We start from the raw sequence: 24,223 nt of genomic DNA, 5'->3' as shown, positions 1-24,223 counted from the left end.
AGGAAGTTCTCATGGCTTTTGTGTAATGGGCTGAGGGATTCTCAGAATTGACTGTTTATATATTTACTTGAACTGAAAAACAAATGCAAGCAAATGCTAGTCCACAAAAAACAATACAACAAAAAAGCAAACAAACAGATAGTTACGTTTTTACATCCCTTCGTTAAGTGGAGCGAGGTATAAAATAACAACTGTGATTTATGTTAATTTCAAATGTATTCTGTTTGATTTGTTCATTTTATAGTAATTGTTTGGCTTTACATGTATTTGTTTTTATTTTTCTTGGTGTTCGAATGTTTGATGAACATGGTTTTAAAAGATTATTACAAGAATAAACGTAAAGCAGCTGTTAGAGACTCTGCGTATTGATCACTGGTGCCAAGGGATGCTACACAGCACTAAACTAAAAATATACAGCGCTAACTAAAAATAATTATCTGTTTTGTGTTCAATGAGACTTTCAATTACTTCTGCCATGCTATTAATACTTTCTGAATTGCCTGGTAAATTATTCATTTTTGTTCACATAACTTTAATCTTTGTTTCATGTATCGTTTTCAGACTTACCAGTTTTTCTGATTGTTGACCTTGATCCAACTCCGTCTATATAGGACATGGGTGCTCAACCTGTGGCTCTCCAGCTGTTGCAGAACTTCAAGTCCCATCATGCCTCTGCCTTTGGGAGTCATGCTTGTAACAGTCAGTAGCTTGCAATGCCTCATGGGAATTGTAGTTCTGAAACAGCTGGAGAGCCACAGGTTGAGCACCCATGATATAGGATGTCATGTTCTGAACAATCTTAACTTTAATTTGAAACAATAAACTTTTTCATTATTGAAACAACTCTGTGGGACAGATCCTCAAAGAAATTTCGAATTTTGCGCGTCATATCTTTGTTTTGGTATCCACAAAACAAGATACAACGGCATCTGTGTTAGATCCGACAGGCGTACGTCTTCGTACGCCGTCGGATCTTAGATGCAATTTCTCGGCGTCCGATAGGTGGCGTTCATGTCATAATCCGCGTCGAGTATGCAAATTAGCTATTTCCGACGATCCACGAACGTACGACCGGCCGTCGCATTTTTTACATCATTTCCGTTCTGTTTTTTTCCGGCGTATAATTAATGCTGCTATATGGTGGCGTACTCAATGTTAAGTACGGCCGTCGATCCCGCGTCTAATTTTAAAAAATTTACGTTGTTTGCGTAAGTCGTCCTTGAATGGGGATGGACGCCATTTACGTTCACGTTGAAAACAATGACGTCCTTGCGACGTCATTTGGAGCAATGCACCCTGGGAGTTTTTATGGACGGCGCATGCGCAGTTCGTTCGGCGCGGGGACTCAAACCAAAGCCAGGTAAGTTACAGCGGCATAGCGTATCTTACATCTGCGCGGGGCGCAGTGTATGTATGTGGATCTGCCCCTGTATTTTTAATCAGAACCAATTGAGATATCCTATAACATTTTATTTAAAATGAATGAATAAAGGGAGCATATTACAGAAACGTAATCGAGTCTACAATAAGAAAGACATGTAATGTTTCTACCTAACAGAAGCAATGAACTAAACACAATCGCTGAATAGTAAAATATTGTATACAAGCCCATTAGACATGTGCAGAGCGGAAACATTTTTCTTTTGTTTCACTTCGATTCGTTATTTCCATGAATTTGTTTAGTTAAATTCGTCAAATTCATTTAATTTGTTTTCAGATTTCATTTTGTTTATTCGATTTGTTATTCACATAAATTTGCTTAATTTATGTCATTTGTTTTCGGATTTCGTTTTGTTTTTTCGAACTCAATTGAACCGAATTCGGAAAATTCAAATCAATTCAAAATTCATTCGTGCTCCACTCGAAATCTATTTGAAATCAATTTATTCTATTTGAAATTCAAATTTCAGAAGTAGCTTATATTATTTCAATTTTTTTTCTGTTCTATTGTTTATTCCACACTTATTTTATTTCTATTATTTTATTTTCTATTTTTTTCTATTCTATTGTTTTGTTTTATTTTATTTTATATTATATTCTAATCTATTCTTTTCAAATTCAAAGTTATTCTATTTGAAATTTGATATTTGGAAGAAGGTTGTATTCTTTTTATTTAATTCTATTCTATTCTATTGTTTTTTTTCTATTCTACCAATGGTCAAACAACACAGGGGAGGAGCATGGCCAGTGACCGTACGGCGCGCCTAAGTAGTCAATTGTGGTGACAACAGGAAGGAAATAAGGATAGGAAGTAATGCATGGAAAACCATAGCATAAGGAATGGGAAAGAGCCTCAACCCCCAAACCAAAGAAGCTATATGGATGCAATTAGCAAACGGCAGCAATACCGCAATGCCGCACTCAGGCGCAGAAAGACAAAAGATATATATAAAATTTGCAGACATTACACCGCAACGGTGCTGACTGCAAAAAAGAACAGTTTGCCAAATATTTTCATTTAAAAGAAAGAAGTTTAAAACCAGAAAAGCAATTTAATAGGCTATACATAAACAAATACGTTTATACGTAGTGTACTTGTTGTCCCTCATAAAGTCATTATGGTCATTAGAGTCTGGAAATTAATTGTATATGGATATATCCATCCATGTCTTATTAGAATGAGATATCTATGCTCCTGAGGAAGCGCTAACCCCAAAAGCGCGCAACATGTCGAGCAAGCCCTCCTGTTCCTCTGGATAAACCACCTGGTCACTTGTGATATAACCCTACTCATGATTTTGTTTCTTATTGTTTGAAGCTTTTTATGTTAGAACCATACAATAAATGTGAACCTTGTGTGTGGAACCAGTTATTAATTTATTTTCATTTGTGATTTTATATCTATAACTGCTTTTACGATATTTCTATATCAAGAATAAAAACCTTTTCTATTATTTTCTATTATATTCTATTATATTATTTTCTATTCTATTTCTTTACTTTTTATTCCTTCACTTTTATTTTTCTATTCTATTGTTTCCCATTCTTTTTTTTTATTCTATTCTGTTTTTCTCTATTATATTCTTTTCTTTTATTTTTGATTTTATTACTTTCTATTCTATTATATTATTTTCTATTCTATTCCTTTATTTTACATTCTATTTTATTCTTTTCTGAAATTTGAATTTGAATCGAAAACTATTTGAATTCTATTTGAAAACTATCCAAATTTCGTCAGAAATTTTCATTTCGGATTCAGATTTTAGATTCTTTTAAATCTGTTACTATTGTAATGATGACAATGATTTATCCAAATTTCTATTTGAAATTAAACTAACCGCACATGTCTAAAGCCCATTAGCGTAACATACAAAAGATTCACAATAATTCTGACAGGGGGCCCTATGGGTGATAGATGCATTCATAAGTTGAATAATAAATGTGTGCTCCAAACTTATGGACTAAATGATGAGTCACTTTTTTCCATTGAAAAGAAAAGATTAGTTTCACTGTAGGGATTTACAAAAACTGAAGCAGTCAGAATCTGGTACAGCTGTGCGTGGAAACCAATCAACTTCTAACTTTAGCTTGTTTAATTAAGCTTTGACAATTAAACCTGGAAGCTGATGGGTTTCTATGCAGAGCTGCAACAGATTTTGCACTTTCCACTTTTAGTAAATCTCCCCCCTGCGTATCATCACTGTGTAAACATCCACAATAGGTAGATCTTTCACTTTGGTTTTATATTGAAGGCAGATATGATATCCTATCTAAACCCTATTAAGTTAAAGTGGTTTTAAACCCTTGCAGACCACTTTCACCTACAGGTAAGCCTAGATTAATCTACACGGTTTAGGAGATATTTACAATGTCCCAAAACCATGCCCTCTTCTGCGCATGTGCCGATGTATTCGGCGCACTCTTGAAAGGGCACGCTGTTCCGTTTCAAGCTGGGGTGAAGAATGGATGCTTGTAGCCAGCGAGGAAATCGTGACCACGTCCCCATCGAGACAAAACGTTGGGAGGCGATGTTCTGACGTCACCGCGTCAAAGTGATCAGACCCAGGCTGCGTGTTTGTGGAGCCGGCCGGCTTACTTGTTTGCTATTTTTTACGTCCATTTGATGTAAGTGTACATCTTTTTATTTAATATTAAAACCTGAGGATTTTACGCTATGGGAGTTCTTTTTTTCTTCATGTCATATCCTGCATTGGTATAACATATGAGGCAAAACTGTATGATGGTCCCTCTCTGAAGATACCTATGAAGACACCATTCGTTATATGCCGTTTATGATCTCCTATAACTAAGAGATCATGGCCTTCCGGCAAGAGGCAGTGTGTGATTGTGGTGGAGGTTTCTATCGTCACCCCTTCTTGGATGTGGTGGATCAATAAGCACTTGGGAGATCATTGGAATTGAATACATTTTTTCTATTGGGACTTTTATTGTGGAGTGTGATCAAGTTCATGATTGCCCAGGACATTTATTATTTATCATGTGTAGATCACTGGTCTGTTATCACATTCCTTTCTTTCTGCACTTGTTGTGCTGTTTTCAGTGCTATATCACGTTTATTAGCGCAACTTACTCTTTTTGTCTATTTGTTTAATGTTGTATAACATTTTTTGTTGCCGCTTCTTTTATATACACAATATTTTTTTGAATTAGCGCAGTAACCTTTTTCCACTATAGTAACCCATTAGGTTTTACCGTTGCAGGGAAACAAAGAGGAAGTAAAACTCATCAACGGTTTACTTCCTCTTTAAAGGTCTGTTCCACTCATATCAGACGTTATAGGCTCCAGTGTCAGGGGGCTCCAGTGTCCTGAATCATCCAACAAGCTTGTAAGGAAGTCTTACTACTGGAGTATACTTGTGATATAAGGAGTTCTTTGCAATATATATGTATCTGCTCTTTATCATATTAAAAAATGTAATCTGCATTCAGTTATTAATTGTATTTAGTAAGTCAAAATAACTTAAGACTTTAGTTGTGAAGGGCCCGCTCACACTCCTGTAGCAGATGATGGAAGTCTAAAAAGGAGGGTCGCACACCGCTGGTATCACCCACAAGAAACTTTATTGGAGACAGTTTAGACTGAACACGGTTCTGCCATGGTGACCTTCCCTTTCAACTAGCATAGAATTGTATTGTTCTCATAATAATTATAAGCAGATTTCCAGAGCACCCCCTTGATATCAGGTGTCAAAAGTCTCTTCATCATCAGAAGTCAAGTCCCCCACCCTCACTTTTGATGCTGCTGGGAAGAATCTGGGAATTGAGCTGGGAAGCATAAAGTGCAGGGTCTGGAAGAGGGCTGGAGTCATATACTGAGACCAGTTGAGGTGGAGACAAGGGGGTGCTGAGGCTGCACGGTGAGGTGCAGGATCTGGTGGAGGAGTTCTGACCACATTTCTGCTGCCAACTGTTGAGACAAGGTGGGGGCGGAGATGAGGGGGGTTCTGCAGCTGCTGGAGAGGTGTGAGGGCCACATGAAATGGACTGGAGGGCTGGATTCGGCCTGCGGGCCTTGGGTTGACAAGTGCTTTAAAAGATAACACTCCCATCCCCCCGACTGCAGGTAGCTTGGGCTTATACTTATCTTTATCCCTGATCCAGCAAACTTACAGTACCACCAAGATGGACTCGGGTGGCTTTTCTTCATTCTGAACATGTATGCTGTGGTCCCATTCATTTTTATGGGCACCCGTACTTATAACAGCCTCCAGGGATTGGATGGAGTACAACACTCTCTTAAAATAACTTTCTGGTCTCAGGAAACCCCTGCTAAAAATTACTATATCTACAGCTCATGATACATTGGTGTGATGGTCAGTGGGGAGAATGATCCTTATACTTGTGGACATTAGGAAGAATTATCCCCGTACAGATAACCAAAAATATCATTGTTGTCAGTGGGCACTTAACTGAGAGGCAGACATTGCTCATGGCACAAGAACCCCTACCCCCCCAAGCAACCTCTGGGAGAACCCAAGGGTTCCATTGAACCCTCATTAAAAAACCCTCCCCTTTAGCCTATGAATGGGCCACAGCGCACACAGAATGAAGAGGATCTGTGATGATTTACTCTAGAGATCTCGCCTTAATATGCAATACCTTATACCATTCCAAGTCCACTAGTGCTTTCTGGGCATGCGCATTGGCTTCAGGGACATGCCATGGGCGCGCCCCCTATAGCTCTTAAAGCGGCCACCGCTACGACGATTAACGCAGGGTAGCCAACCTGCCGTCGTATAACAACAGCGGCTGGTTGGCAAGTAGTTAAGCTGGCCAACTTCATCAAAGTAATCCATCTTATGGCCAGTGCTGCTTTTCTCTGCCGCTGCAAATGCTACGGTGGACACAACCCTGACATTGGGCATTGGGCAAACAGACACAAAATGGGAGAGAGCTTCTAGGTTCAGGTCTGGTCAGTGACCTGCATTGCAACAGAAACAAGATATACTGTACCAAATCCCAATAGCTTGTACATTTATATAATCTATCAGGTGCTAAAGGGATGTGACCACATGTTAACACTACAAATTCTGAATGGACCCTCTGCACACTGTTATACACCCTTTCCAGCAAACTATGCAATGTAAAACAGGGATCTTTAGTTCACATATATTGCAATGAATGTTTAAGCTGAGTCAAAAGTAATTGGTAAAAGACACTATTTCAGGCTTTGGGTCCGCCTGTATATTCAATGCAAATATTTAAGTAATAACACTTAAAGTGGAACTACACTGCATCTGAGCACCATAAAAGCTATTTAATATTTTTTTTTTGTATTTAACTACTTGTCAACTGCCCACCGTCAAAAGACGGCGGGAGGAAGACCTTGTTGTTCTGGGCAGACATCATATGACTTTGCGCCTTTAAAAGCCACTAGGGGACGCTGCGTCACTGGGGACCAGTAACTGAGCAGGACAGTGGATCTGTGGGTGTAAACACCCACATATCCACTTCCTGTCAGGGAGAGTGATAAATATTCCAATCGCACACCTTCCTGGGGAAACGGCTCAAGAGTACAAAAATGGGTGCTGAAGCGATCACCAGCTGGGCACTGGAACAATCAACCACATGAACATATTCGCCAGCACACCACTGATCGTATTTAACGTCCAAAAAGTTTTAATGCACAGAAAACATCACAAGAGGTGCATTGTTTCGAGGCCGCACAGGACCTCTTCGTCAGGCAAGTGATGAGGTCAGGGAGAGGGGACCGATGGTGTGTACCTTGTACATAGGGACACAGATCGGTCACCTCCCCCAGTCACTCCCCTCCCCCCACAGTAAGAATCACTCCCTAGGGAATACATTAACCCCTTGATCGCCCCCTAGTGTTAACCCCTTCCCTGCCAGTCACATTTATACAGTAATCTAGATTGTAAGCTCTAACGAGCAGGGCCCTCTAATCATTCCTGTATTAAATTGTATTGTAACTATAATGTCTTCCCTGTTGGCGCTATATAAATCCTGTATAATAATAATAATAATAATAATAATAATCAATGCATTTTTATAGCAGGGATCGCTGAATAAATGTGAATGGTCCCAAAAATGTGTCAAAAGTGTCAGATGAGTCAACCGCAATCATGATAAAAATCGCTGATCGCTGCCATTACTAGTAAAAAAAAATAATAATAAAAATGCTATAACTCTATCCCTTATTTTGTAGACCCTATAACTTTTACGCAAACCAATCAATATACACTTATATGTAGAAGAATACGTATCGGCCTAAACTGAGGAAAAAAATGGATATTTATTATAACAAAAAGCAAAAAATATTGTGTTTTTTTTTTAAACTTGTCCCTCTTTTTTTGTATATAGTGCAATAAATAAAAACCACAGAGGTGATCAAATACCACCAAAAGAAAGCTCTATTTGTGGGGAAAAAAAATCATTTGGGTACAGTGTTGCATGACCGCGTAATTGTCATTCGAAGTGTGACAGCGCTGAAAGCTGAAAATTGGTCTGGGCAGGAAGGGGGTGAAAGAAAACTCACCCATTCAGCCATGTCCCTGTGCTTTATTTTTCTTAGCATTCCTAGCCTTGACCATTTTGAGTAAGGGCAGATGTTTCATACATAGACGTGCCCTGGCGAAAAATTTGTTTGTTTTCGTTTTTTACATGTTTTTGTTTTTCGGGGGAATTCGTTATGATTGCAATTCGTACATTCATAAATTCAAAGATTCGAAAATCCAAAAATAAGAAAGAAAATCTAACTAATAATAGTTAACTATTAAATTAAAGGTATTGCAATTTCCTTTCAAATTGCGCGGTTAGTGAACGTAATGAATATGAATTATCTGAAATAACGAATGCTGCATCTAAACGGATGGAACGGAACATATTAATAATACATAATTATAATAAAAAGTTTTTATTATTATTATTGTTATTTATTATTACTAATTTGTTACGTTCCATTCCTTTAGATGTGGCATTCATTATTTCAGATAATTCGGAACTTCAAATAAATAGGTAATCATTACGTTAACTAACTGCCAAATTTGAAAGGAAATTTCAATACCTATAATTTAATAGTTAGTTATTATTAGTTAATTATTATTTCAGATTTTCGAATTTTTGGGTTTTCGAATTTCGAATGTCTGAATTTTAAAATGTACACATTTTTGAATTTACAAATTTTCGAATGTTCAAATTTACAAATATTCAGAAAAATTTGTTAAACTGGTTTTCGTTAATATGGATATTTCCAAATTAAATAATTTGTCAAAAATTGTTAAAAAACTATATTGTAACTAAACGAATTGCATATGAGTATCAAGCATCATTTACTTTCTGAAATCTATCTGCTCTTAGCTCAGACATGACGTCAGAAGGGTGTATATAGCTGAGAAAACCCCTCCTCCACTGTTGAAGACTCATGGGATTTATGACATCATTTACCTAGGCATGGACACCAGGAAGTAACTAAAGAAAAAAGTAAATTAAACTAAAAGTTTAAAAGTAAATATAATATACCTTCCTATATATTTAGTAATGCTAGCAGTATAAGAATTAAAAATAGTCAATGTTGATTGAGAGAGTGAAGTTCCCCTTTAAAAAGCAAAACTACATCACAGTTCATTTCTACTGTTTATCATGGAGGTGTATACAATAAAAGTGGATCGCTGGAAGAGGGAAAATATGCAACCATATAATCTAATAAAATGAAAAAACTGTGAAAAAAGTATAAAAATTAATAGTCAACGGTGAAACATAAAGTCCATAAGTGAATATTGAAGAGGAGAACTTCAGTCCGTTTGAGTAGACATCAAGTGAGGAGATGAATATATGAAGACACCATCCACCAAAGTATAAATTGAAGGCTAACCGACTAGCGAGTGACCGCCCTTCTCAGGGGGGTCAGACAGGCTCAGTAGATTGATGGTCCTCGCCGAGGTGTTGTGGAATCCTCCCACCTGTGGTCAGTGAAGGAATTCAGATCCGCAGTTCCCAAAGAGAATCAGGATGCAATCCACAAAGCACTTCCGGGGTAGGACATGTAAACTTTTGGTGATACAGGGTTAATGGTGCCCAATGGGAAGAAAATAAAAACTTCCCATAGTGTAGGCGTTCTAATAAGAATTTTATTTAAAACGAATACAAAATACAAAAAAACAACTCTTCAATAAGTAGAGAATAAAAGCGAATACTCCTTGCAAGGATAAAAAAGCTCTGTGGTGTGTCAGTCAGCAAATACAGATCGCGCATGCGCGGTACGTGTGCGTGATGCCCTACGACCGTTTTGTCACAACTGACTGTCACGGAACCATGAACCAGACGTACAACAAGAGATAAGTGAAAATAAGAAGGCTTTATTGAAAATCAAGCTGTAAAGCAAAAGTCCAAACGGATGGTGAAACCGAAGCAGAGTCTTGCGAAGCCAGAGGTCAGGAACCAGAAGGGTAGTCGGACGAAGCCAGGATCAGGAACCAGCAGGGAAGTCAGACGAAGCCAGGATCAGGAACCAGCAGGGAAGTCAGACGAAGCCAGGATCGGAACCAGAAGCAGCAGCAGTCTTAGAAGCATGTGAACACAGGAGGACCAAGCAAGGAACTGAAGCCACAGACCTCCTATATATATGAGCCAGGCATCCAGCTCCTCCCAGTGGGAAGGAGGAGCCACAGGGTGGGAGGCTACAAGAGACCCAGAAACCAAGATGGCCGCCAGCACATGTCAAACGAAGGAGACAGGAGAGAGGTAAGACCATGACAGTACCTCCCCCTCAAGGGCCCCTCCTCCGCGGTGCAAAAAACGGTTTCTGAGGGAAGCGTGCGTGGAAGGCTCGGAGCAAGGCAGGAGCATGGACATCTGCGGAGGGAACCCAGGAACGCTCCTCTGGACCATAACCACGCCAGTGGACCAAAAACTGCACCCGACCGCGGACCAGGCGTGAGTCCAGGATATTGCTCACCTCATACTCCTCATGATTGCCCACTTGGACCGGACGAGGCCGAGGAACCGAGGAAGTGAAGCGATTGCACACCAGTGGCTTCAACAGGGAGACATGAAACACGTTGGAGATCCGCATGCCAGGAGGAAGCGCAAGGGCATAGGCTACCGGATTTACCCTGCGAAGCACTCGGAAGGGACCAACAAAGCGAGGAGCCAGCTTGGGAGTGGGCACTCGAAGGTTGAGGTTGCGAGTGGACAACCATACATGGTCTCCAACCTGGTAGGAAGGAGCAGGCGCTCGTCTGCGATCAGCCTGGAGTTTCTGGCGCTGCGCAGAGACCTCAAGGGACTTCTGGATCTGTACCCAAGAGGCGCGTAGGACGGAAAGGTGATCCTCCACAGCCGGAATATCCTGGGGAGAAAATGCCTCCGGTAACACGGCAGGTTGGAACCCATAATTGGCCATGAAGGGAGACGTCCCAGAGGAAGAGTTCACCGCGGTGTTCCTGGCAAACTCAGCCCAAGGCAGGAGGTCAACCCAATTGTCCTGGTGATCGGAGACATAGCAACGAAGGAATTGCTCCAAGGCCTGATTGGATCGTTCTGCGGCCCCATTGGACTGAGGGTGGTAGGCCGAGGAGAAGGAGAGATGAATCCCCAACTGGGAGCAAAAGGCGCGCCAGAACCTGGACACAAACTGACTCCCCCGATCCGACACTATCTCCTTGGGCAAACCGTGCAACCGGAAGACCTCCCAGGCAAAAATCGTGGCCAACTCTTGTGCAGAGGGTAACTTCTTGAGAGGAACACAGTGGCACATTTTGGAAAACCGATCCACAATCATGAGAATGACCGTATGGCCTCGGGATGCAGGGAGGTCCACAATGAAATCCATCCCCAGGTGTGACCATGGGCGCTCCCCGGTGGCTATGGGTTGCAGCAGGCCCAACGGAAGGTGCCGAGGGGACTTACTTTGGGCACAAATGGAGCATGCCGCTACATATGCGGCGATGTCGGAACGTAGGGAAGGCCACCAGAACAGACGTGAAACAGCCCAGGACAGCTGATTCTTACCAGGATGCCCCGCGGTCTTGAAGTTATGGTAGGTTCGCAACAACCGAGTGCGCAACTCCTCAGGCACAAAACATCTGCCGTTGGGTCTCCCAGAGGGAGCACCAGATTGAGCCGCCAAAATCTGCTCACCAAGGGGAGAGGTCAGGCTGGTGCGAATGGCGGCCAGGATCTGATTCGGAGGTATGACCGAAGTCGGTATAGATTCCTCCCTGGACAGCTCGGAGTACTGCCGTGATAAGGCATCCGCCCTGATGTTCTTGGAACCGGGTAGGTAGGAGACCACGTAATTAAAACGTGACAAGAACAGAGCCCATCTGGCCTGACGTGGTGTCAATCTCTTGGCCTCAGAAAGGTAGGTCAGATTCTTGTGGTCCGTCAGGATGAGAACCGGAACCACCGAGCCCTCGAGCAAGTGCCTCCACTCTTTGAGAGCCTGCACTATGGCCAAAAACTCCCTGTCACCAATCTGATAGTTGCACTCCGTGGGTGACAGTTTCCGGGAGTAAAACCCACAAGGAAGCAGCGGACCCTCTGGTGTTCTACGCTGAGACAGAAGGGCGCCTACTCCCGTCTCAGACGCGTCCACCTCGAGGACAAAGGGCAACCCAGGGTTGGGATGAGACAGAATCGGAGCCGACACAAAGGCGGATTTTAGGGCCTCAAAAGCCCGGATGGCCTCGAGCGGCCAGACCTGGGAATTACTGCCCTTCCTGGTCAGATCCGTGAGAGGCTTGGCCAGCATGGAGAAGTCCCTGATGAACTTCCGATAATAATTGGCGAAGCCCAAAAAGCGCTGCAAGGAACGAAGACCACTGGGCTGAGGCCACTGTAAGACAGCCGAAACCTTCTCAGGGTCCATGGAGAACCCCTCAGCGGAAATGATGTAACCTAAGAAGGTTACCTGGGATCGGTGAAATTCGCATTTCTCAAGCTTACCGAACAGCTTGTTCTCTCGTAACCGTTGCAACACTCGCTTGACATCCAGAATGTGGGCCTCCATGGATTCAGAGTATACCAAGATGTCATCCAAATAGACCACCACACACTGCTGCAACAGGTCACGGAAAACATTGTTGATGAATTCCTGAAAGACTGCGGGCGCATTGCACAACCCAAAGGGCATAACCAATGATTCATAATGACCGGTCCTGGTGTTAAACGCGGTTTTCCACTCATCGCCCGCCTTGATCCTTACCAGGTTATATGCCGCCCTCAGGTCGAGTTTGGTAAAGACCGTGGCCCCCTTAAGGCGATCGAACAGCTCGGAAATCAAGGGTATCGGGTAAGCGTTTTTGATCGTGATGCGATTAAGGCCCCTGTAATCGATGCAAGGCCTCAACTCACCGCCCTTCTTTTTCACAAAGAAAAATCCAGCCCCTGCTGGGGACGAGGATTTGCGAATGTGACCACGGGACAGCGCCTCCATCACGTACTCCTCCATGGCCTCATTCTCCGCAACCGACAGTGAATAGACCCTGCCGCGTGGAGGAACGGCACCAGGTTGTAACTCTATGGCACAATCGTATGGGCGGTGCGGAGGTAGGGCAACTGCGCGCACCTTATCGAATACATCCCGGTACTCCTCGTATTCAGGAGGCAACAGAGAGTCCGAGGAAGTACACAGCAACTTGACAGGCCCATGGATGCAACTAGCCCCACACTGTGGTGACCATGAGAGGATCTCAGCCGATCTCCAGTCGAAAGTCGGATTATGCTTCTGGAGCCAGGGATACCCCAAGACCACCGAGTAGTGTGGAGATGAAATAACCTGGAAGCAGACCGACTCTCTGTGAACGGCACCAATGGCTATCCCCACTGGAAGGGTCTCATGAGTCACGTGTGACGGCTGGAGGGGTCTGCCGTCTATCGCCTCTAGAGCCAGCGGGGAACCTCGAGCTTGCAGAGGAATGGAATTGGCGGCAGCGAACTCACTATCAATGAAAAAACCCCCAGCACCAGAGTCCACCAACGCCTGGGTCGTCACCGAGCCCCCGACCCAGGAGAGGACAACAGTGATCAGTGGTTTATCAACATGGGAAACCGGGGACGAGGAGACTCCACCCAAGATCTGCCTCCGACAGGATCTCAGGTGCGAGCGTTTCCCGGACGGTTCAGACATGCCAACCGAAAATGCCCACCGAGACCACAGTACAAGCATCGGCCCTCGCGTCTCCGGAGTACCCTCTCCCCCTCGGACACGCGAGCAAACCCCAGCTGCATGGGTTCACCCCCAGACAAGTCAACCCCAGGAGGCGTGGGAGGAGAGGGAGGCACGGGTGGGACAGCAAACGTAGGCGCCAAACTGTTAGGAGGCCTCCGCAAGCTCTCCTTAAAGGAAGGTCTCTCCCTGAGTCTGGTGTCAATCAAAATCAGGAAAGAAATAAAAGCCTCGAGCTCCACTGGTAGGTCCTTAGCTGCAACCTCATCCTTCAAGGCATCCGAGAGACCATGAGAGAATACAGCGACCAGAGCCTCATTATTCCAGCCCACCTCTGCTGCCAGGGTACGAAACTCAATGGCGTATTCGGCTACGGATCGTGAACCCTGTCTGACGGACATAAGGAGCTTCGCAGCAGAGGCGGCGCGAGCCGGCACATCGAATACCTTCCGAAGAGAAGCAACAAAACCGGAAAACTCGGCAACCACGGGATTGTTGTTCTCCCATAAAGGGCTGGCCCAGGCCAAGGCCTTGTCCGAGAGCAGCGAGATCAAGAAGCCCACCCTTGATCTCTCAGTGGGAAAGGCATGTGGCAGCAACTCGAAATAAATGCCCACTTGGTTAAGGAAACCTCGGCACTGAGTTGGCTCTCCCCCAAATCGCTGTGGAAGGGGGGCAGAACCGGTCATACCCCGAAACACCGCAGGCGCAACAACAGGTGTCGGGGTAGACTCTGGCGCAACAACCGGAGCGGCAGTAGGAGCGGACCCAGGAGCGACAACCGACCCATCGGCAACGGAAGCGAAATGATCCGTGCGTTCAAGCAGGGTTTGCAACGCCACGGCGAACTGACCCAACAGGTAATCCTGCTGATCAAGTCTAGCAACCAGCGTGGGTAGCGAGGATGGCCCTGTACCGTCAAAATTCATGGCTTGGTCCTAATGTCACGGAACCATGAACCAGACGTACAACAAGAGATAAGTGAAAATAAGAAGGCTTTGAAAATCAAGCTGTAAAGCAAAAGTCCAAACGGATGGTGAAACCGAAGCAGAGTCTTGCGAAGCCAGAGGTCAGGAACCAGAAGGGTAGTCGGACGAAGCCAGGATCAGGAACCAGCAGGGAAGTCAGACGAAGCCAGGATCAGGAACCAGCAGGGAAGTCAGACGAAGCTAGGATCGGAACCAGAAGCAGCAGCAGTCTTAGAAGCATGTGAACACATGTGAACACAGGAGGACCAAGCAAGGAACTGAAGCCACAGACCTCCTATATATATGAGCCAGGCATCCAGCTCCTCCCAGTGGGAAGGAGGAGCCGCAGGGTGGGAGGCTACAAGAGACCCAGAAACCAAGATGGCAGGAGAGAGGTAAGACCATGACACTGACGTCATCAGGTGCACAGGAATTGGAAGTGTAAATAAATAAAAAAATCAACAATACATTTTTTTTATTGCGTTTCAAAAAGGTTATCATATGCAAACAGTACATAAGAGAAGACAACTAGTAAAGCTCTTATGAAGAAATAACTAGTAAACTATAAGGACAATGAAGGCACAATTGGTTTCAGCAGGTCATGAGCATCAGATTATGCTGTACAAAGAACAAAGGTAACGGAAAGCATACCAAGGAGGTTTATATGATATTGCCGGGTTGTATAATACAGAGTTAGGTAACAAATGCAAAACAATAACTAATGAGTAATTATTATTTTTTATATAAATGTTTTGCATCAGTGCGCATAATTATTCAAACTTACTGCACTACCAAATGGAAATTGTTAAGGTAACATACTTATTGTGTTCCTTAAACTATACAACAAAACAGGTTAATTCTATAAGTCTCCAGACAGTCAAGAAGTCAGCAATCTATGTGAATAATAAGAAAAAAGAAGTCGCGCTAGTTCAAAAATAAAAAATCTAAAAATAGTGAAAATCCTGTGACTAGTTAAACCAAATAGTTAAATATATGGTGATAAGCACCATCCATGAAGAAGTGCAATTAACATATAACCACTAAGCGACACAAATATATCTAAATCAATACAACATATTGACAGTCCAAGTGAGCCAAAAGGTTAAAGTAGTCCGCAGGTGTGTGATGAAAAAGAATCTTCCGACTAACAGTGATATCAACCACGCTGTGTTTTAGACCAACAGGAGACCTCCACCACAGATAGTACTGACTCTTACCAGAATTCAGTAAAAATTAGGCATGAATATCAAATCCAGCAGCAACATACAGGGTAATCTTCAACCAGCAGTATCCATAAATGAATATTCACCAATAGAATCCAGGCTCCATAAATGCAAAGGAAACACCAAGAGAGGAATATAGTGTAATACTGCGCTGGTTTATTGTAGCATAAAAAGAGCCAAATGCTTACTTACATCTCCAAAGAAAGAAATAGGCATCAAGCGGACATAAAATCAGGTACAAGGTAAAAAAACACACAGCCGGCCGGACTGTGTATAGGCGTGCGTCCGGATATCCGGATCCTTACACCTGGTAAACGCGGCAACGTCAGAGCGTCTCCTCCTCCTATGTGAACAATATGGAAACAGTTTGATATTATCTCAATACATTACCGGCCTCTGGGGAAAATTGTGATTATGACCACAAAGAAGTATTTTCTTTCTGTTAGCTAATCTCGGTTAATGATCATAATTGTTCCAATGTTAACTACTTTCAAGAGAAATAAATAGATTCATTAGAAATCCTTTTGTACATGGGTTAAAGCATATTTCTTCATATTGTGTGTAGTGGAATATGCTTTGTCCCACCAGAATCTCATGTGCCCTTATTATCAGACTGTCACACGCATCTTTTTTTGATCGAAGATATACATGACTAAGTTGTCTGAACACAGCTATCCAAGTGGGAAACTATTAAAATAGGTGTGGATATATTTGTTGAATAAAGTATGATAGCAGTGGTTTCAGTTATATACCATTGGTTATATATGATATAACAAATTAGAAAAGGAATACTTTGGATCGCCAGCTATCAATAAATGGCAAATATAATTTTAAGTGAGCACATATTTTGAGCTAGCTTTAAAGGGGTTGTAAAGGTAAAAGTTTTTTCAACTTAATGCATTCTATGCAATGACGCGGCGTGCCGAGGGGCGGGGGCCGAGTGATACATTATCACAGGAGCGCGCCCGCATGGACTCCACTCAATGCGAGGGAGCTCACATGAATGTGTGGAGTTCTTGCAGGAGGGCAAGCCAAGGGACCCCAGAAGATGTGGACCGGGGCTACTCTGTGCAAAACGAGGTGCACAGTGGAGGTAAGTATAACATGTTTGTTATTTTAAAAAAAATAATAATCATTTACAACCCCTTTAACCACTTGCTTACTGGGCACATATACCCCCTTCCTGCCCAGGCGAAATTTAAGCTTTCAGCACTGTGTCGCTTTAAATTAAAATTGCGCGGTCGTGCGACGTGCCTCCCAAACAAAATTGACGTCCGATGGAGTTCCACACAGACGATCGTTTTTTTCTATCGGTTTTTTATCCACAGGAACAATTTAAAACATGTTCTATTTTTTTTCACCGATGGAAAACAAACCGATGGGGCCCACACATCAGTCTGTTTTCATCGGACAAATCGATCGTGTGTACAGGGCTTTACTCTTCAGACATTCATGGGTACTTTCAAAGAAAAAGGCCTCACTTTGACCTTATTGTTGTAATACTTACCTATGTACATGCTACAAATATTCTCAATCCATCGTATCATACAAACCTGATCACTATAATTACAGTGAAAGGAGTGTGAGAGAACTATGATTGCAGGTTACTGCCAAATGGCCTACATACAAGGCTGCTTGCTACAAATTGAAGTGGACTTATAGAAAGTGCTTTTCTCCCACATAATTCCGGTCCTAATTGAGCTTTTCTGTCACTTCACCAAAAATCAGGTTTTTTTTTCTGAAAAAAAAAAAAAAACTGTTACAGCATAAGGTTGTCAAGTGAACAATACTTCTCCAATGTTGCTCTGATTACGGGGCGGAAGCAGAACTTGTAACATTTGAATGAATATATTTAATGAAAACCTCAATATATGTCCAAAATGAATGGACTCCAAAAATACATCAATATCTCTTGCAGTAAAATACAAAGGCTGGAGTAATTGAGAGCACAGTTTGGCAGAACGTAATAAGATCTGAAAAGAGGCAATTATTTAGCAGATCGGAATTTAACAAGAATAACAATTACGATGCACAGATATCAGTCCAAATGAGGACATTGTATCCCTTCTGCCATCTTAAAGGGTCTGTCCACCAACATTCAGATAATACTGTAAAACAAAAGAAAGAAGGCGCCACCAGGTCAGCAACAATGTGATTTTAATTTTACATTAGGTGCATTATCCACTTACATTTAAAATTAGAGGATTCGGCATACAAGTCCTTGCTCACCCATAGGTGGCGATCATCCGCTGCAGATGTAGGCTGTGATGTTAAAAATATCCCCTGGAATCTTCGTCAGCTGGGAAACCAGGAAGTCCAGGCAATGTGTGCACCAAGAGTAAGGCTTGAGACACAGACACAAACAGCGTGGGAGCGCGATGATGTCATGGGCAACGACAGAGCGACGACGTTTTGGAGCATGCACCATAGGCTGCTAGGCGCGCTCCCTTTTCAAGCGCCTATGGTGCATGCTCCGAAACGTCGTCTCATTGTGTGACACACGCTGTATAATACAAAAAAAGGACTATCATTCAATGGACATATTGGCCCGGATTCAGAAACGAGATACGACGGCATATCTCCTGATACGCCGTCGTATCTCTGAGGGCGGGCCGTCGTATCTATGCGCCTGATTCAGAGAATCAGTTATGCATAGATTTCACTAAGATCCGACTGGTGTAAGTGTCTTACACCGTTGTATCTTAGGCTGCATATTTACGCTGACCGCTAGGGGCGCTTCCCTAGACTTCCGCGTAGAATATGCAAATTAAGTAGTTATGCCGATTCAGAAACCAACGTCCGCCCGGCGCATTTTTTTTACGTTGTTTGCGTTAGGTTTTTTCCGCCGTAAAGTTACCCCTGCTATATGAGGGGTATATGCGGCGTATCCTATGTTAAGTATGGCCGTCATTCCCGCGTCGAATTTTGAAAATTTTACGTTGTAAGTCGTTTGCGAATAGGGCTTTGCATAAGTTACGTTCACGTCGAAACCAATGAGGCTTTGTGGCGTAATTTCGAGCATGCGCACTGGGATCTTTTCAAGAACGGCGCATGCGCCGTTCACAAAAAACGTCAAATACGCGTGGTCAAGTCAAATTTAAATAAAACACACCCACAACATCCCCATTTGAATTAGGCGGGCTTATGCCGCCACACATACGTTACGCCGCCGTAACTAAGGGCGCAAGTTCTTTCTGCATACGGAACTTGCGCCCAAATTTACGGCGGCGTAACGTATCTGAGATACGTTACACCCGCAGAAAGATGCGCTCATCTTTCTGAATCCGGGCCATTGTCTTACAGCGCAACTACCCCCATTGTTTTGTCTAGATAATACTGTAAAGCAGGGCTCTCCAAACTTTCTGAACAAAGGACCAGTTTATTGTCCTTAAAACTTTAGGAGGGCCGGACTGTGGCCAGTGGGAGTAAAGAGTGTCCCCTCTTTTATATTAGGGGGGGAATAGGAATAGGAATTTATTCATCAATTTAGGCCAATATATATTCTTCTAGATTATCTAGATCTAGATATTGATTGGTCTGCGCAAAAGTTATAGCGTCTACAAACTATGGGATAGATTTATTGACTTTTAATCATTTCTTTTTTATTAGGACTGCAACATTGCAGCGGACACCTTTCGGGGACCAGTGACACAAATACAGTGATCTATGCTTAAAGAATGCACTGATTACTGTATAAATAAATATAAATAAATAAATTACTGTATAAATGACACTGGCAGGGAAGGGGTTAAAATCAGGGCGATCAAAGGGTTAAATGTGTTCCCTCAGTTTTTTTTCTTTTCTCACTAGGAACAGCAGATCTCAGTATTGTCCCCTGTCAGAACGGGGATCTGCTTTGTTTACATAGGCACATGCACAACGGCTCCTCCTCTGTGCAACCGGCGTGCCCACACTGCATGAAACGACATACAGATACGTAATCAGTAATCAGTGCATTTTTATAGCACTAATCACTGTATACAGGCATACCCCACTTTTAAGTACACAATGGGGTTTATTTACTAAAGCTGGAAAGTGCAAAATCAGGCTCACTTCTGCATAGAAACCAATGAGCTTCTAACGCCAGCTCAATTGAGCTTTGGTAATAAAACCCGGAAGCTCATTGGTTTCTATGCAGAAGTGAGCCTGATTTTGCACTTTCCAGCTTTAGTAAATAAATCCCATTGTGTACTTAAAAGTGGGGTATGCCTATAAATGACAATGGTCCCAAAATAGTGTCAAAAGTGTCTGTTGTGTCCGCCATAATGTCGCATTCACGATAAAAATCGCAGATTGCCGCCATTATTAGTAAAAAAAAAATGTATAATTTAAATGCCATAAAACTATCCCCTATTTTGCAGCCACTATAACTTTTTGCTCAAACCAATCAATATATGATTATTGTGGCTAAACTGAGGGAAAAAAAAATTCTATATCTTTTTGGGGATATTTATTATAGCAAAAAGTAAAAAAATATTGCTTTTTTTCTCAAAATTGTCGCTCTTTTTTTTGTTTATAGCGCAAACAATAAAAATTGCAAAGGTGATCAAATACTGTACCACCAAAAGAAAGCTCTCTTTGTGGGAAAAAAAAGGACGTCAATTTTGTTTGGGTGCAACGTCACCAGACTGCGCAATTGTCAGTTAAAGTGACGCAGTGCTGAATCGCAAAAAGTGCTCTAGGTCTGCTCTGGTCAGGAAGGAGGTAAATTATTGTGGTTAAAAAAAGTGCAAGAAGAAAAAATGCCTTTATTTTATCTATACAGTACATAACTTATAAAGTTACTACATAATATTGTAATACTTGTACCAGACTCATAATAGTATTAGCATTAAAAACAGGACAAATTAAAGAATAAATGGTGTACTTTTTATGAGTAGTACTAGTAGTACTACTTTTCAAAAAAAGAAAAAGTGTTTTTTTTTGTTAAGTGATTGCTTAAATTGCATAGAAAAAAAAATGAATTTGCGTATTTAGCTGATTTATATATTTCTAGGCGTAAATCAGCATACACGCCCCTAGCGGCCAGCGTAATAATGCGGTTAAGATCCGACGGCGTAACAGACTTACGCCGGTCGGATCTAATAGAAATCTATGCGTAACTGATTCTAAGAATCAGGCGCATAGATACGACCGCCCAGACTCAGAGATACGACGGCGTATCTGGAGATACGCCGTCATATCTCTTTTGAGAATCTGGCCCTTTCTGTGTCCAATGCAAATTGTTCCAATATGTGGTAGTGCAATGGAGGAACTCTAGAAATTCCGATTGTGTGTACGCGGCATAAGTCCCCATGTACACTGCTGCTAAACGGATGTTCAGAGGCAGTTGGACACTTTTTTCAACTGCCCCTGAACTCATTCAATGGTATCTTATGTGTACATGTACACCGGTTTGTTTACTGTCGTTTTTAGGCAGTTGCACTTATAGGCCTTTATTTGAAGGCAAAAACATAAGTTCAGACGGCGACGTTTCCGACGTTTCAGATGCCAAGCGCTTCTAAAAGCAGCTAAACGCGGTAACCCGCGTTTAGCAGCATTTCATTTATAGACGTTTTTGGCCATTTAAAAAATATATATATATTTTTAAACGCCTCTAAACGCAAACGTTGCAAAACGCCACTAAACGTGGCATGTAAACGCGGCAAATCGGACATTTTAAACGTGGGTTACTATTTGTCAAGTTAAATTGTTCAGGAGAGGTTGTAAAAATGTCCCGTGTACATGAAGCCGAAATGTTACAAAATCCAGGCACATTTAATGACACGTATGACAGTTAAAGCAGTGACACTGTTGATAGATAGATATTTTGACTGTTGCGCACATTTTTTTTATTACATAGTAATTAAAATGTAATTAACATATTGTGTTCAGATTAAAAAATTGTAACCTTTCAAATTACAGAAAAGGTTTAATTTTATTGTCAAATTTAAGTGAAAGTAAAACTTCTTTATTACAGGGTGATAAGTCTGGATTCATTATCCTTCAGATACTGTCACATACTCTGTGAATAACTGTACAGTGTATTAACCCCTGTATTTAAAATCGTTGGCTCGTTCATATGTCAAATAATTTGGGAGATTTTCAAAAATAGATTCCAGCCTTTTTGATATGTTACACTTCACTAGAAGGAAATTAATAGATCAGGAAATCTTGGCTCTTGAAAAGAATACAAAAATAGACAGGAAGTCAATACAGCAGAACTACAGTTAACGGCACTCTAACAAATCTAATTAAAGTAAAACACAAATACAATGGGCAAAACATAATGAAAATGAAAGTATTAGCAAGGAGAATTCACATGAAGAACCTTTGCTGCCAAGACATTTTCAGACATAAATTAATGGGTATAACAAGTGCCAAATTATAAATAGTCCAATAATAATTTTAATTCCTGGTCATTTGAAACTAACAATAACTAATAAAGCTAAACATTTCGGACTTTAAAGATTAGCTACTGGTTCAACAATATTTCTCAAAATATTAAAAAGTCTTTGCTGGTATCCATCAAAAGGGACAAATCTGATGGTTCTTTGCTTGACCCATTAATGGGATTGACTCTCTCTCTACATTATTAGAATGTAGTTCCAGTGATTATCAGCAGGTGTTACCCCATTGATCAGATCAAACTTCACATTATGTATCACATGTGCCTCACTATTGGTCTGTTAAATATTCCTGCCACCCTTAGCATTTAAAAAAAATGGGGAAATGAAGCACGTAGGTATAAAAAGATCAAATGTATTATATATGTCAATAGTATAATACACAAAGGTAATCATGATTCAATGTAAAAAAGGGTAATGTAAATTATCCATTACCATTCATATATATATATATATATATATATATATATATATATATATATATATATATATATATATATATATATATATACACATATACATTTAATGAAGGCAAAAGGAATCACATGGTTGCAAACAATTATCACATAATACAAATTTTGGAAATATCGAATACACATGATGAATTGAAACACAGCATATAACAGCACTACGTGTTTCGTAGCTTGATCCACTTTTCAGGAGCATGCACGTGGATGGAATCTGAAATGTAATACAATAAAAAGTATTTCTATCAATAAAAATAAAAATTAAGAAATAAAAATAAAATAAAAATTGACCTATAAAACCCTTCCACTCTTTGAAATACTTACAATTGTGGCCATATGATGAGGGTATGGCACTGAAGATCGGAGACCCCCTAAGGTAGTGGTTCTCAACCTGGGGGTCGGGACCCCCTCGGGGGTCAAATGATGATATGCCAGGGGTCACGGAATCCTGGGATGTTCCTGAAGTCTGCACTGCTCTCCCAACCTTTTTGCGTTTGCCCATTCAGTTCACGGCATGGCTGGGGGGCAGAGACTAGAGGTCAGCTGACTGGTGAGGAATGTAAAGTGGGAGGGGCTGGAGGAGACCCAATCTCCTGATTTCAGCATAGGTGTCACTGCTGCGAGACAGCACAAAGTCGGAGACACAGTGAATTTAGAGACACAGTGAGTAACACTACCTGTGATTAGAGTTGCCATTAAAAGCCTCACTACAGTTCTCAGATCAGCAGATGACCTTGATCAAGAGCACCTAAGTTGGCTGATCAGAACTCCCACCAGCACTGCCACTGATCCACCCCCCCCACCAGCACTGCCACTTATTCCAACTCCCCGCCAGCACTGCCATTCATTCCATTCCCCCCACTCCCCCACCAAGGAGTAAGGGAAGAAATAAAAATAGAGAATACATCGAAAAGAGAGGAAAAGAGGGGGAGGAACAAAGAAAAAGAGAGAAAAAGAATAGGAGAAAGAACAAAAAAGACAGCTAGAGAGAGGGATGGGAAAAAAAGAAATTAGGATAGAGAGAGAGATAGAAGGAAAAGAAAGGAGAACAAAGAGAAGACCAGAACATCCTAAAATGTACCATAAAGGGTTTTAATATTTTACGAGTGGAAGGGACTCAGGGAGCACTAAATGTCCGTGGGTTAGGGGCGTAAATTACTTGTCTTGCCTTGGATGCTGACAACCCACGCTACGAAAATAATTTTACTGTTACGGGTCCCCACAACTTGGGAAATTTTATCAAGGGGTCACGCCACTAGAAAGGTTGAGAACCACTGCCCTAAGGGCATCCCTAGCATTTTGACAAGTTCCAGAGAAGCTCCATGTGCTTGTGTACCATCTTTACCTGACACTTCTGTGCCACCTTTGCCACCGTAAATTGGTTTTGTATGTCATCAACACCCATTTATTAAACTTAAAACGGAGTTCCACCCAAAAAGGGAACTTCTGCTTTTTGGAACCCTCCCCCCCTCCGGTGTCATATTTGGCACCTTTCAGGGGGGAGGGGGGGGTGCAGATACCTGTCTAATAGAGCGGCTTCCCAGTAGGGAACTGGGCAGTGAAGCCACAACGCTTCAATTCCTGATTCCCT

This window comes from Rana temporaria, chromosome 4 (genome assembly GCF_905171775.1).
Source record: "Rana temporaria chromosome 4, aRanTem1.1, whole genome shotgun sequence".
NCBI lineage: Eukaryota > Metazoa > Chordata > Amphibia > Anura > Ranidae > Rana > Rana temporaria.
Note: the sequence above shows the minus strand (reverse complement) of the source record.